This window comes from Rhinopithecus roxellana, chromosome 4 (genome assembly GCF_007565055.1).
Source record: "Rhinopithecus roxellana isolate Shanxi Qingling chromosome 4, ASM756505v1, whole genome shotgun sequence".
Taxonomy (NCBI): domain Eukaryota; kingdom Metazoa; phylum Chordata; class Mammalia; order Primates; family Cercopithecidae; genus Rhinopithecus; species Rhinopithecus roxellana.
In genome coordinates this window covers 122,396,936-122,411,102 of record NC_044552.1, presented here as the reverse complement: position 1 = coordinate 122,411,102, position 14,167 = coordinate 122,396,936, and the positions used below count along the sequence as shown (strand labels likewise).

The 14,167-nt window shown below is 42.2% G+C and overlaps 1 protein-coding gene across 2 annotated transcripts in view; it reads left to right on the top strand.

Annotated features, from left to right (window-relative positions):
- Positions 1-966: 966 nt before the first annotated feature.
- Positions 967-14,167, top strand: part of TBPL1 (TATA-box binding protein like 1) — a 35,600-nt gene continuing 22,399 nt past the window's right edge. The window contains exons 1-2 of one of the 2 annotated variants that reach the window (XM_010383468.2): positions 967-1,527; positions 2,621-2,625. The gene's annotated coding sequence lies outside the window, so the exon portion shown is untranslated. Of the gene's footprint in view, positions 1,528-1,987; positions 2,229-2,620; positions 2,626-14,167 lie in introns of those variants that run through there. The other variant, XM_010383467.2, reaches the window with a different exon arrangement.

Below are 14,167 nucleotides of genomic sequence, written 5' to 3'. Positions count from 1 at the left end.
TTGGCATTCCTGCTTCTAGGTATTTGGCTGGTCCCCTTGAAGGAGAATGCCTCGTAACGACCTTAGAACTGGTCGCCATTGCTGTAACGTTGACTTTTCAGCAGTGGCAGTAGCCGCTGGAATACACAGTTTCCCCTGCCGTTTCCTTGGTAAATCATGTTACTGTCCAGCCTAAAACCCCACTTTCCCTAGCACTTGGAAGAAAGTCCAAACTCCTTCCACGGTCTACAAGGCACTGAAAGTTCAAGACCTTGATTTCCCTCCAATTTAAATGGATATCATTCTTCCGTTGCTCTGTTTCCTGATGCCCTAGCCACACTAATACCCCAGCACAGCAAGTACTCAGCATATCTTGTTCCCTCTGCCTGGAACACTTTATATACATCCTTCTCACTCCCATCCCTTTTAGAAATTGGCTGAGACGTTACCTCCTAAAAGTCCTCTCCCCACCACCACACAGCCATTACTTTCTAACCCAGCCTCTTGTTCACTTTCTTCATTAAACCTGACCCAACTATAATTACTATCCCTTGAAAAATAAAGTAGTACAGAAATGAAAACAAACTCCATCATTCTACAGAGCTTTCAAATGCTCAGATGTTTCTGAACACTCAGAGGGGAAAGCAAAAAATCAAGAGGCACCCTTGGAGATCTTGTAAATAATAAAATACCCAAATGGTTGCCTACTGCCAAAACCCCAAGAATTCAGCCCACGTCTTCTCTTTTAAAAAGGCAGTGGCATTTTCATTTTTTCATCTGATTCCCACCAATCAGAGGCCAGGTACCCATGAACCCGGCTCGGCGTGGTCTTTTAATAATTAAATCAGGGCTGCCATTGACCTCAACTAACGCCAGAGGCTTCTGACTGCAGCCGAGCTCTGGTGGAGAGGCCGATGCCGGCCTGAGAGTGGGAAGCGTGGGGCTGGGAGCCAGGGGCTTCCGCGCGGCGTGGCGTGGACCTCTCAGGGCCGTTACGCGATTTTCGCTCCCGCGGACAGCGCCTCTCAGGCCAACCCCGAGGGACCCCGTGGATGCACTCGGGCCCCAGCGCGACGGTTCAAACGGGCCAGTGTGCGCCCCCGGGGTCCCCCGGCCCCTGCAGCGCTACCTGGGCGCAGAGCCGCGGAGGGTCTCCGTTCCTAGACGTCCTCCTACCCCGGGCGGCCTGAGTCCTCGCCAGCATCCGCCCTCTCCCACCTCCCATCCTTCCTGGATCCGCCTCTCGGTTCCCGAGGGACAGTCCCGACCGCAAACCCACGTAGAGTAAGGAATGTGGAAGGAACAGGCGACAGAAGTGGCATACGCTCCTGCGTTATCCCTCCGTCTCGCCACACATTGTGCCTCCATCTCTCCCCGTTTCCTTCCCTCTGTCTGTCATCTGTCATCCCCTGTCGCTCTAAGACCAGGATTCCAGTTCGCCTAGTGAGGAATCTCACTAGGGGAATTTATCGCGGCATCATAAATTAACGGGTTCATTTTGACTGAAAAAGCGAAGGACTTTTTTCAGGCAGAAGACAAGTCTCGTCGGTAAGGACTAGCTTTACCAATTATATAACGGGGGGGTGGGGAGAACCTTTTGTATAAATTTAATGCGCTAATGATAAAGTTCTACGTTTTTGACAAAAAAAAGTCCACCTAAATACTCGGTTGTATGCCAGAAATTACTACACATGTTTAGATATCAACTAAAGATATACAAGGGATTCATGGTGTTTTCAGAACCCTTTCAAGCGGTTCTTAAACAAAAAAGTCTAGTCCGATGCCCATTAGCACCGCCCCCATCCCACCTCTCACCCCACGCCGCGCCCAGCGCGGTGGGCAGGAGGGGCCTGATTTGGGGACCAGGAAGGAGGAAAGAAGGGTGGGGGCGGGGGACGGGGAAAGTGACGGGACCAATGAGAGCCGGAAATGAGTGGCTAGCGAGGCACCCAGGAGCGCCCTGTCCGGCGGCGCTCTAGCCCACGCGCGCTGTCTCTATGCTACCTAGCGTCTAGTCTATTTATTGTCGCGGGGAAGCAGCGGCCGCCTCGCACCCGGAACAACAAAGCAAGGAAGACGGAGTCCGAGCCTCGGGGGCTCCTAGCAACGGGCCGGGGCGGGAGTTCCATGGAGACTGGGGAGCGCGCCCGTCTCATCCTCATCCTTGTCCTCCAGCTTCTCCTTCGCCTCCGACGCAACCGGCAGCAGCGCTGCCGCCGCGTCCTCAGCCACCGCTCCCTCTTCCCACGGTAACCCCCTAGACGACCCTGGACGCGGGGAGCGCGGGCGGCTGAGCGGCCTGAGCACCGGGTGCGGGGCGTCTTGGGCGCGGGGTGGGCATGTGCGGAGCCCGGGCCAGACTTGGGGTGGGATGTGTTGGGGGCGGGCGACTGGAGGGCAGCCGCTGAGGTGGGGGAAACCGGGTGGCCGAGGGAGGGCTCAGTTCTGAAAAGGACCGGGCGATATTTCACGATCTTGTTAGGGATAACGGGTTGGGGGTGGGGCGTCCGTACCTGGGAGCGTTATCGAACCTAGTGTAGGATAAAAAAAAGAGGGTTTATGTTTCGTTTAAGCCACCACTGGGAAAGACAGGGAGGGGAGATTTCTCATAAGTCTCTGGAGTCATCACCCAGGGGAAGAGGGACCGTGCAAAGATGCTAGGGGTCCGTTGCTTCTCAGAAAACTTCCAGCGGCCTCTCTAGTAGCTCTCCAAAAGCGGCTTCGTGGGTTTCTGGTTCTGGCAATGCCGGCAGCCCCGCTTTATTTTATTATTATTTTTGACCAAAATTAGGATTGATGGAGAAGGATCTAGAACTGAAGAACAGAAAATGAATTGTGGGTAGGGCTAAGCAGGGATGAGAGTCGGGATAAGTGATAAAAATAGCCAATAAAAGCCCTAAAAGTAAATCTAATAGGGCATGAGGGCTTAAAAAGAAAATCTCTCCTGCCGAGATGTGCATCTGCAGGCTCTGTCAATGTGCTCACTGCAATAAGACTCAAACTGCAGTCAGTCCACATCTGTGAGCTCTCTGACTGCATCTGTCACCTGCAGTTCCAAAGCGACACTGGCAGTAAGTGCATGAGCTTCCGTATGTAGGGTTTAGAACAGTGCCTTAAAACTGTGACTCAAGAAAAGGGAGTAAGCTTGGTGGTGTGTGTGTGTGTGTGTGTGTGTGTGTGTGTGTGTGTGTGTAAGCAATGTGGATTCTCTGGGAAAATTTAAAAGGAGACATATAAGAAGATTCAGCCATCCTGACATAATTTCGCAGTCTCTTTGAGAAAATGGCAGTTCATTCCAATTGAGAAGTGACTGTTAACACTATCTGGCTGAAAGGCTTATTCACAGTTTGGTATGCCCAGTAAAATACCAGTTTATGTTATCTCTTTAGTCTTACATCACAAGCTGCTTAATGGTTTTATACTTTTCAAAATCATTTTAGGTGAGTAAATGAGGTTTTCCTGTAGCACAATGAAAAGGCCACATATACATATAGAGTTCTTTATGTAAAGTTGAAGATTAAAGATGAAAGTAAAATTGATAAATCATAGGAGCAATTAGGTCAACCACAGCTTCTGTTTGTCCCCCACCCCTTTTGTTAAACCTGACTTCTCTTAAGCAAAAAGGTGTCATCCTTTCCCCAGCCTCCTCTTTACGTACCCTCTGCCCTCAAAATCAGTATCAGAAACTAGTGACCTCAAGTATACATATGTAACAAACCTGCACGTTATGCACATGTACCCTAGAACTTAAAGTATAATAATAAAAAATAAAAAAAAAGAAACTAGTGACCTACTGCTGTGTGCCCTTGATTGGGTTGGCTTATTCCTGAATGAGGGCTAGCCAGAATATAGTTTTAACTCAGGCGTTTTCATCTTAAGCTTTTAATATGGAATTGAGGTCCAGTGTCTGTTAAAGGAATTTCATTCATGTGTAAAGAATTGGACAGGATGGAAAGTGTGAACACTGGGAAACTTAAGTTGCATTTTAAGACTCTAAGAAGAAAAAGATAGATTAATGAATCAAAGACTGTTGCTTAATCTTTGTAGCAGTTCTATGAAAGATATGCTGGGATAACCATACTTGAGGCTGTGGATGTTGAGTCCTGGGATTATCTTTGTGCATATGAGACTTGACAAAGTGTCCCTCAACCTTAGGGCTGCCATCAGACTCACTTGACCTAGACCTTGTTTGCCGTTGTCTGTCTCTTCATTGTTTGAGTGAGGGTCAAGCCCTAGCTTCCACCTTTATGAGCAATCCAGTGTCTGCTTTCCCTGCCCTCCTATGCCCCAATAGTCCCAACTTTGGTGGTGGTTTAGTTACTCTCTCTTCTTAATCATGTCCCAATCAAAAATGATTTTTTATGCTGTATCATTTCTGTTTCTTATGGCATTTTCAACGTGTCTTTCGCCTGCATATGCGTTTCATTAATGGGATTTTATCTGTTGCATTTTCCTTCTGTACCCCTCCTCTTTATTTGGAAAATTGGAGTTGTCTTGTTGGATGTTCTGTATTCATTCTGAATAACTGTTGGTTGTGAATACAACAGGTTAAGAGCCTGTGCTGAAACTCAAGAGCTTATACTAAAATAAGGTATATTAAAATTTTTGAACTTAACAGAATGAAAGACATTAGAAGTCCAAATGGTAATACAGTAATTGTAGACAGTCACTTTTAAAAAAAGTATTGCAGAGCCTGTTGTGTGTTTTAAATTGAACCTTAGATTTTCATGATTCTTATTCTAAAAAAATTATTCTTAAAATCAATCTTGACTGAAATTATATTCTGCCAAATTTGAGGGAACTACTTATACTGATTTCCCCAAGTTATTCTTAACATAGAAAATTGTCACATCAACATTTTTGTGGATGAACATATATAGAATGCAGAATTTGCTATGAAGTAGAACAAATACTTATGAAACGTATAGCTGAATGTTTTTGGAGAGAGTTAGTTCTTCTCATGGACGTGGCACATTATTTAAAAATCAGAAAATATTGTATAATCTAGTTGAGTGAACATGAGGACTGGTTTCAGATGAAGGGGACCAGTAATAACCTAAGTGATTGATTTCCTTCTGTTTCATCATAGACCATGTGATGAAATTATTGCTATAAAATACAGACGTTGCAGCTGATTTTTTGAGGAATTTATAGTAGAATGTTTCCACATTGTCTCTGAGTTAAAATCTCTGGTGTTTTCAGATTTTAGCCGTATTGTGACATTCGAACTAATAACGATTCCCTGAAACTTACATCCATTTTGTTGCACCTTCTGTATGCCTGGTGTCGTGTCAGGTGTGCAAAGCTGGATGAAAGAGATATTTCCCTTCAGGTGCTTTTTGTGCACTTGTAGATAGCACAGAAATGTCCTATGTGTGTAACAAAACGTGACACACACAGATATGAATTTTAAATTCTTTATTACATACTGCCTGGTACTGTCGTTATTGGTGAATGGACTTCATCATACCTGCTAAATTAGAAGTTTCTTGAGGATCAGGAGTATGAGTTGCCATCATATTGTATGTTCCTGCCCTGTGTGTGTATTTTGAAGATTACCTTGTTAATAGAAGGAGATACATGTTTGTTTATTTCACTTCAAGAGCTTAGCTAGTGGATGAAGGGAACCTTTTTGAAACCTAATTCTTGATGCCTAAAATTTCAACTTTGTATTCTGGCTGTGGGCATGCAAATTATAAGCAATGACACTTTCTCAAGTATGATTAGAGCCTTCTTCTAACCAATTCAAACAATAAAGATAATGATGGACTACCTTCACTTGAGTAGACACGATGTTTGCTCTTGTCACGTGGCTACCACTTTGGGAAATTTCAAAAGGATGAGAGACAGTATACATATCTAAGGTTTTTCCCGGCTACGTAGACAGATTTGATTTTTGTATTATTAACCAGTCAGTCTTTTTCTTTAGAAGACAGATGGAGTTTGTGTGTTTGTATAGTTGCGAAAAAGCAAGATTCCGGAAGTGTGTCTTTAGTGGAAAGGAATCAGGTCACGTCAGAAATTCTACTCATCTGTGACTAAAGGGGGATAAAGTTGAGAATTTGGTTTAAATGGCTGGTTTTGTGGGTTGAAGCATGCTGCTATGGATCCCATTAAATGTTAAAAAAAAAAAAAAAAAAAAAAAAAACCTCAATAGGGTGATTTCTGGGGCAGTTCAGATGTGCCTTTATGTGGGAGTCAATAATGAAACTGTTTAACATTTCACCAAAAAGTACAGCACAGAAGATTGGCTGTTGGTTACTTTTACCATCCATTAATAAAAAAATACTGAAAACCAGATTTTTGAACTGGTTTTAAGGACAGAGTTTTCTTAGGACATACGTGGATGACTTCAGCATTGAATTGCACTTAGCACAAGATAGACATCTGTATGTAGACATTGGCCCACGGTATGTTTTTGTTTTTTAACTTACTAGATAGGACTTAAGTCTTAAAAGCAGTAAAAAAGTTTGTTACTATTAATAAAATGGTTCCAAATAATCAGGTGTTCCTGATAAATTGCAAGTATTTTCATTGTGAGACGAGTTTTGATTAGAATCACTTACTTTTCCTTGAGATTGGGGTTGGTACAACACTTAAAGAGTACGGACTCTGGGTGCAGGCTGCCTGTGTTCAGCATCATGGCTGAGCTTTTAATTAATGGCATGGCCTTAAATATTAAATAGCTTTCTCACTGCCCTGAGGCCCAGTTTCCTCTTCTGTACTAGGGGGTTAGTACTACTACTACCGTACAGGGTTGCTGTGAGAATTAAGCGTAAAGCACTTAGAACTTTAGTTAAAAGCTTAAAAAAGTGTTAGCAGGTGCTAGTAGCAGTGGCACTGGATAGTATATTAAAGGTGAACTGTTGGACCACTTGGATGCTTTGTTTCTTTGGTTGAGAGGCTTTCTACTAGAGCATTGAAATTCTTTTTATTTCTGATCACTGACTATTGGACTCATCTTTGCTATTAGGCTTTAGGAGGGGGAAGTACTTTTTTTAAGTTTTGAATTGTCACACAGGCATCTGGTTATCACCGATGGCAGATGGACTAAGTAAAGAGAGGCATCTCTGTTTCTTGGAAAAGGAAGGCCAACAAAGCCTGGGCTGGCACCGTGTTGCAGCTATTGAAATACTGTTTCCCTGTGGACTTGACTTGTTTAGCTGTATGATACTTCTGAATAAAAGGAATAGACCCCAATGGTTTCATTTAACAGAATTAGGCTTTCTTTAGAAGGCACCATTTTTTACTTGTATAATCTTAGTTGATGGTAAATTTGAAACTTGTTAGTATCAGTGTAAAGCCATGTATTGTGAGCTTTCTGTGCCACTATAAATGTTCTAATAGTAGCTTTTTTTGTAATTTTAGTGGTAGCTAAAATTGCTGCTCTGCTGCAGTAATTCAAGTGGCTCAAGAATGACTTTGTAGGATTGCAAAATTGTTTGTTTATGGTAAGGCTAAAAACAAATACTGAAGCTACCTAATCAGGAAAATAATTTGATAATTATAGTTTTGTTTAGGCTGCTGCTGAAATAACTAACTTTAAAAAGTGAAGACCAAATGTTTTAGTTCAGTTGTGTGGACATTGGAAACTGCTGACTAAAAATAAATGTGTCTGCCTAAACAAAGTGAATTGCAGACTGTTCTTTCCTATTCTGGCTAATATCCAGGTCTTGATTTTTTAGTTGAAATCTATTTTTATAAAATATATACTATAGAGGTTTATATAAAATATATTATTAAAAGCATATTTTGCTTTAAATGTACAGGGTAAAGTGTTATAATTCCTTCTTCCATGTTGTGCTGGTTTTATTTGTTTCAGCTGGTTTTTATAAGCTTCCACACACTAAGGAGGTTGGCAAATATGCTTGTATTTAGAGGTGTGACTTTTGTTTTCCTGTTTAAGAGAGGAAATGATCATGACTGTTGCACCAAATAGATAGAAATATATATTTCCTTTAGTTTTAGATACCCTGAGGACTGTGCTGGGAAATTTTTTTTCATTTGAGACAGACTCTCACTCTGTCACCCAGACTGGAGTGCAGTGGTGGCGTCTCACCTCATTGCAACTTCCACTTCCCAGATCCAAGTGATTCTTGTGCCTCAGCCACCCAAGTAGCTGGGATTACAGGCATGCGCCACCACGCCTCGCTAATTTTTATATTTTTAGTAGAGGTGGTGTTTCCCCACATTGACCAGGCTGGCCTCGAACTTCTGGCCTCAGTGATCTGCCTGTCTTGGCCTCCCAGAGTACTGGGATTATGGCCAATGGGCACAAGCCACCATGTCTGGCCTGTGTTAGGACATTTTTAGGAAAACAAGTTGCCAAGGTTATCAGTACTGTAGTCCACAATAAAACTTGCCTGTTTTGAGACAAAATTCTGTCTAACACATTGTTAATATTTCTCTAATGTTCTTTCTTTCTTTTGTTTTTGTTTTTGTTGTTTTGTCTGTTTTGGAGATGGAGTCTTGCTCTGTTGCCCAGGCTGGAGTGCAGTAATGCAACCTCCATCTTCTGGGTTCAAGCGATTCTCCTGCCTCAGCCTCCTGAGTAGTTGGGATTACAGGCACACACCACCACACCTGGCCATTTTTTTTTTTTTTTTTTTTTTTTTTTGTATTTTTTGTAGAGATGGGGTTTTAGCACATTGACCAGGCTGGTCTTGAACTTCTGACCTCAGGTGGTCCCTCCGCCTCAGCCTCGCAATGTTGGAATTACAGGCGTGAGCCTCTGCACCCGACCACCTAGTGTTCTTTCTGTCACACTCTTTTTCAGGGACAGATGTTGCTGTCTTTTAGATATGAACATAATAAAGTCAATGGGACAGATGTTGCTGTCTTTCAGATATGAACATAATAAAGTCAATGTGTAACCCAAAAGTGCAAATATGAAGATGGAGATTTGATTTATGACTGTGAACAGCATTTATAGAGCCTGTTACTGTTTGAAACTCAGTTAACAAACTTGAAGCTTTTGTGGAACAAGAACCACCCCATCCTTTTTAATTTGTCAGATACTTCTGGTGAGCCGCAAGTGTTTTTCCTCTCACCTACTTATGGCTGCAGTGTGTTCCTTGGGCATTTCCAGTGACTTGTGTGCATGTACAACCTAGGAAAGTTGTAATGAGCATACTTGAATTGCTTGTGGGTTGACCACATTCCAGGATCTTTGCTAGTTACAGATTAGGGTGGTTGCAGGGATCACAAACAACCATATTGAAGGCACAATGACTAATTCATTAGACCTTCCTCAACAGAAATTAGCGTGCTAATCTTAAAGGTACTCTATTCTTTACTCTTCTTTTGTAGGGAGGTGGTGGGGGGAGGCCTTCAGTAAGGGATGCTGAGTGGCTCAACAGATTAAAAGCTATGTTGCTAATGGAATCTGTAGGTCCCAGGATAGCAGAGAAAGCCTTTGGCTGACAGCTTTTTTTTTTTTTAATTTTAAGAAATTCAACACTACTCCTTGGCTGTGACCAGTAATCTTGAAACTTCCACTTCAGTGCGCAGTACAAAACAACTTGGATAATTATTTAATTTGTCTGTACATTTAGAATATGTGCCTCTCGATTTATTCTTTCTAGGCCTTTGGTTTTGGCCTCTTAAAATTAGAACTGAGTTTCAAATGCCTGAAACCATATTCCGAATTTGTTTGTCTTGGTTATATACTTTTGCTCTCTCTTTGGAATAGAGGAAAAATGGCTTTATCATCACACCTTGTTTAACTGAATGGTTGATATCCTGGAAGTGACATTCTCTGATGAGCAGCTGTAGTGGAATTTCCTATAGGCTCTAGAACATGGGTGAGTTAGAATCCTTGGGGATGAAGTAAAGGAGATAGTAACTTTCAGAGGATGAGAAAAGGGAATATAAAAAATGCTGAAGGTCAGTAGGTATGTTTCAATTAAAGTAATTCTTTTCTTACATCTGAAATTTATTTTGTATTTGTAAAAGCTCCTGGAACACAGTTGCTCTTCAGGATTTGGGGGTCTGGCCTAAAATGATTAGTAACTTGTTAAGTGTAGAAGCACTAAGTATAACATACCAGAAAGTGAAATAAGGTAAGAATAGGATACTGTTGGAGAACTTGAGTTGGTTGAGGCTACTCAGATTCTTACTGCTGTAGTGAAAGATACCTACTCTTTACACTTACCTGCCCCCAACCCCACAAACCATTTTCTCAGTTGTTCTTAAGGTATTCATTTAATTCATCAAGTTTTTATTGAGTTTAGGACCAAATGCCAGCAATTGAGCCAAGTTCTAAAGACACATATTTAAATTAAACGGTTATCTTCAAGGAACTTGGTGTCTGCAAGTTCAGTAAGCACTTATAACACCAACAGTACCATTCATTTACTGTGCCCTCTGCAGGGTTGCTCTTCTCCCGGTGTTTCATATGACTGGCTACTTCTTATCCTTCTTATCCTTTAAGATCTCTTTTTAAGATTCTTTATTTTATTTATTTATTTATTTTTGAGACGGAGTCACACTGTGTCACCCATGCTAGAATGCTGTGGTGCGATCTCAGCTCACTGCAACCTCCGCCTGCCGAGTTCAAGCCCCAGGAGGGTAGCTGGGATTACAGGCGCACACCACCATGCCCGGCTAATTTTTGTGTTCAGTAGAGATGGGTTTCACCATGTTGGTCGGGCTGGTCTTGAATTCCTGACCTCGTGATGCGTGCGCCTTGGCCTCCCAAAGTGCTGGGGTTACAGGTGTGAGCCACCGCACTCAGCCAAGAATTATTTCTTATCTCTTAAGAAAGTTGAAAGACCTTCCCTGGATCATTCCTCCTGAAGTTTCTCTTTCGTTATCTCGTTTCCTTTATAACACAGATCACATTCTCTTGATTATTTTGTCAACCTATTGTTGTCTTTTTCTTCCACTGAAATACAACTGCCATGAGGGTTCCTTGCCTCACCATTTTGTTCTGAGCTATATTCCCATTGTCTACCCGCAGAGCTTGGTTCACGTGAGTTGCATACGAAATATGCAATTATGTGTAAAAGTTTCCTAGTTGAAGGAGTGCCTAAAGGACAATTTAGGCAGCTATAAAACCGGGAAACGGTGTGTTACTGGAAGAGGAATGGTGTAAAGCTGAGAATGTCAAGGTGTGTTGGAAGTGGAAGATTAGGTTATATAAGGAAGATTGGGGGTGGAAAGTCCACTGCATTCCAAGGCAAGCAGATGAGATTCTGTTTTTCATTCTAAGAGAGCCAAGAGATGCTTCTTCAGATAGGGAGACAATTAGGAAGATAATCCTGGTAGCTATTTGGTAGATGGATTAGAGCATGGAGAATGCAAGCAGAGAGTTCCATTAAAAGCCTGTAGCCATAATGACATGTGAGCTGGCCTAAAGTAAAACATTGTTGCTTTGGATGCAGAAAAGAAGCTAGATTAAAAGTTAACTGAGCAGAGGAGAAGAATGAGAGATGAAGGATGATTCTGAAATTTCTGGTTCAGGTGAGCGAGTGTTAATTGTGACTCACTCCATTCACAAAATTACAAGGAGATAGAGCAAGATTTTTTGAGGTGCTTAATGAGTTTTGTTTGGATGTGTTGATTTTAATAGATATGCCTAATAGATGATTGGGAATATGGATTCAGATATCTGATAGGTCAGGATTGATGTAGGAGCCAGCCATAAGCTCATAGATAGCAACTGAGGCCTGGAAAGTTTAAAGAGGAAAAGGATTTCAGGCAGTGGTTTATAACCTTTAGCAATCTTAAACCCATTGGTAATATGAAAAAAACAATTGGCCTGCTCAGGTACACATACAGATTAGTGTGTATGCAATTTCAGGGGGTTCCTAACCTCTGGAACCTATTGTTGAGCTTTTCAGGGTCTGGCATGGGTTTCAGTTAAGAACTTCTGATTTGAGGAACAGACAGAGAAGTATTTGAGATGGGGAGAGAATTCAATAAAGCTTCCTCAGAAGCCAGGGATAGGACATGGCAAGGGAGCAGTTGAAGAATCAGAGGTTCCCAGTGCTTTATGCTCTAGAGTAGGAGGGAGTTTCAAGTGTGCCATTGAATTCAGCAATGAACCATTCATTTGTAACATTTTGTACTGTGTAGAGGCAGAAGACAGATTATGCTGGTGGTTTAGAGCATGAAATGGAGTTTGGGAAACAAGGGATGGTAAACAGAGTGTAGAAGTCTTAATGTTCTCTGATAAACAGTACTGATAGAAGAATAGAGCCCTTTTTAAGGACTTACAGAAAAGGAAATTCTTTTATTTTATTTGCCTATGATGGTGTTTCAACCCAGTGGTTCTCAACCAACTACCCATTAGAAACATCTTGGAAATGTTTTCAAAATTAGGGCCCTGTCAAGGTCAGTTAAATCTGTATCTGTGAAGTTTGAGCATCTTCATGGTTATTATCTTGTTTCTGTTGTTTTGTCTTTTTGTCTTTTTATTTATTTGTTTAAGGCATAGTCTCACTCTGTAGCCCAGACTGGAGTGCAGTGGTGTGATCATAACTCACTGCAGCACCTCCCAGGCTCAATCCTCTTGCCTCAGCCTCCTGAGTAGCTGGGCCTATAGGCACACACCACCACATCTGGCTAATTTTTGTGGTTTTTTTTTTGCCGAGACAGAGTATAGCCATGTTGCTCAGTCTGGTCTCTAACTCCTGGGCTCAAGCAACCTGCCCACCTTGGCTTCCCAAAGTGCTGGGATTACAGGCATGAGTCCACCAGGCCTGGCCTTATCTTTTTCTTCATAGTTAAGAACTGGCTGGGTGTGGTGGCTCACGCCTGTAATCCCAGCGTTTCGGGAGGCTAAGGCGGGTGGATCACAAGGTCAGGAGATCGAGACCATCCTGGCTAACATGGTGAAACCTCGTCTCTACTAAAAATACAAAAAAAAAAAAAAAAAAAAAAAGCCGGACATGGTGGCGGGCGCCTGTAGTCCCAGCTACTCGGGAGGCTGAGGCAGGAGAATGGCGTGAACCCGGGAGGTGGAGGTTGCACTGAGCCGAGATAGCGCCACTATACTCCAGCCTGGGCGACAGAGCGAGACTCCGTCTCAAGAAAAAAAAAAAAAAGAACCAATGTTCCAATCAGAAAACTTCCTTATCACTCTTGTGTTCTGTGTAAGAACCCATTCTTTTACTTGTATATTATCATTAAATTACTCACCCTCCTGTTGTGCTAGTGTTCTTGACTTCCTCACAGACCGTAATTTCAGGTTTTAAAAATATATAGCTTTCTTCTGATCTCTAGCCAAGTTCTCTGTGTTTATCTTTTTTGAGTGACGTACCCTTCAAGCAATTACTCAGATCTGACAAGTTCTGAGTAAAATAAGAAATTCCTAATGGTTCTTACATGTGGAAAGAGTGTTCATTATGTAATCATGTTTGTTTTGTTTAAGTATATTTTTTACTGTTTTTTAAACCAGAAATGTTTGAACTCTGTTTTTTTTTTTTTTTTTTTTTTTTTTTTGAGACAGAGTCTCACTCTGTCGCCCAGGCTGGAGGGCAGTACCACCATCTCGGCTCACTGCAAGCTCCGTCTCCTGGGTTCATGCCATTCTCCCGCCTCAGCCTCCCAAGTAGCTGGGACTGCAGGCGCCTGCCACCACTCCTGGCTAATTTTTTGTATTTTTAGTAGAGACGGGGTTTCACCGTGTTAGCCAGGATGGTCTCAATCTCCTGACCTCGTGATCCGCCCGCCTTGGCCTCCCAAAGTGCTGGGATTATAGACGTGAGCCACTGCGCCAGGCTGAACTCTGTTTTGTTTTCCCAAGTAGCTAATTTCATAATCTGACCTTCCTTTTCTTAAAATGGCATTTGTGTATGACATAGACCTTAAACAGGTAGTCTATGCTAGAGCATTTTATATAAGGGGTAACCCTGTAAAAACAGTTTAAACTATCAAAAGAGGAAGTTTCACCTGTGTATTTTCCCCATGCAGTGCTTTCTCTTAATTAAATTCTTGATGAGTTATCAGTGCTTCAAGTTTGAGCCCTGCATTCACACCCTTGAAAAAAATCAGAATATAGAGAAGCTTGATCTTGATGCCTGCCAATTCTGACGCCAACTTATGAGAAGATTTATTCAGTCGTTTAGCTACCGCAGTGAATTAACATTTACACTTGCAAATTAAAATAATCTTAAAAATTAGGCTGTTTTGTTAGCATTAATTTAATGGCTACATTAGTCTTACAGATTTATAGTCACTTATA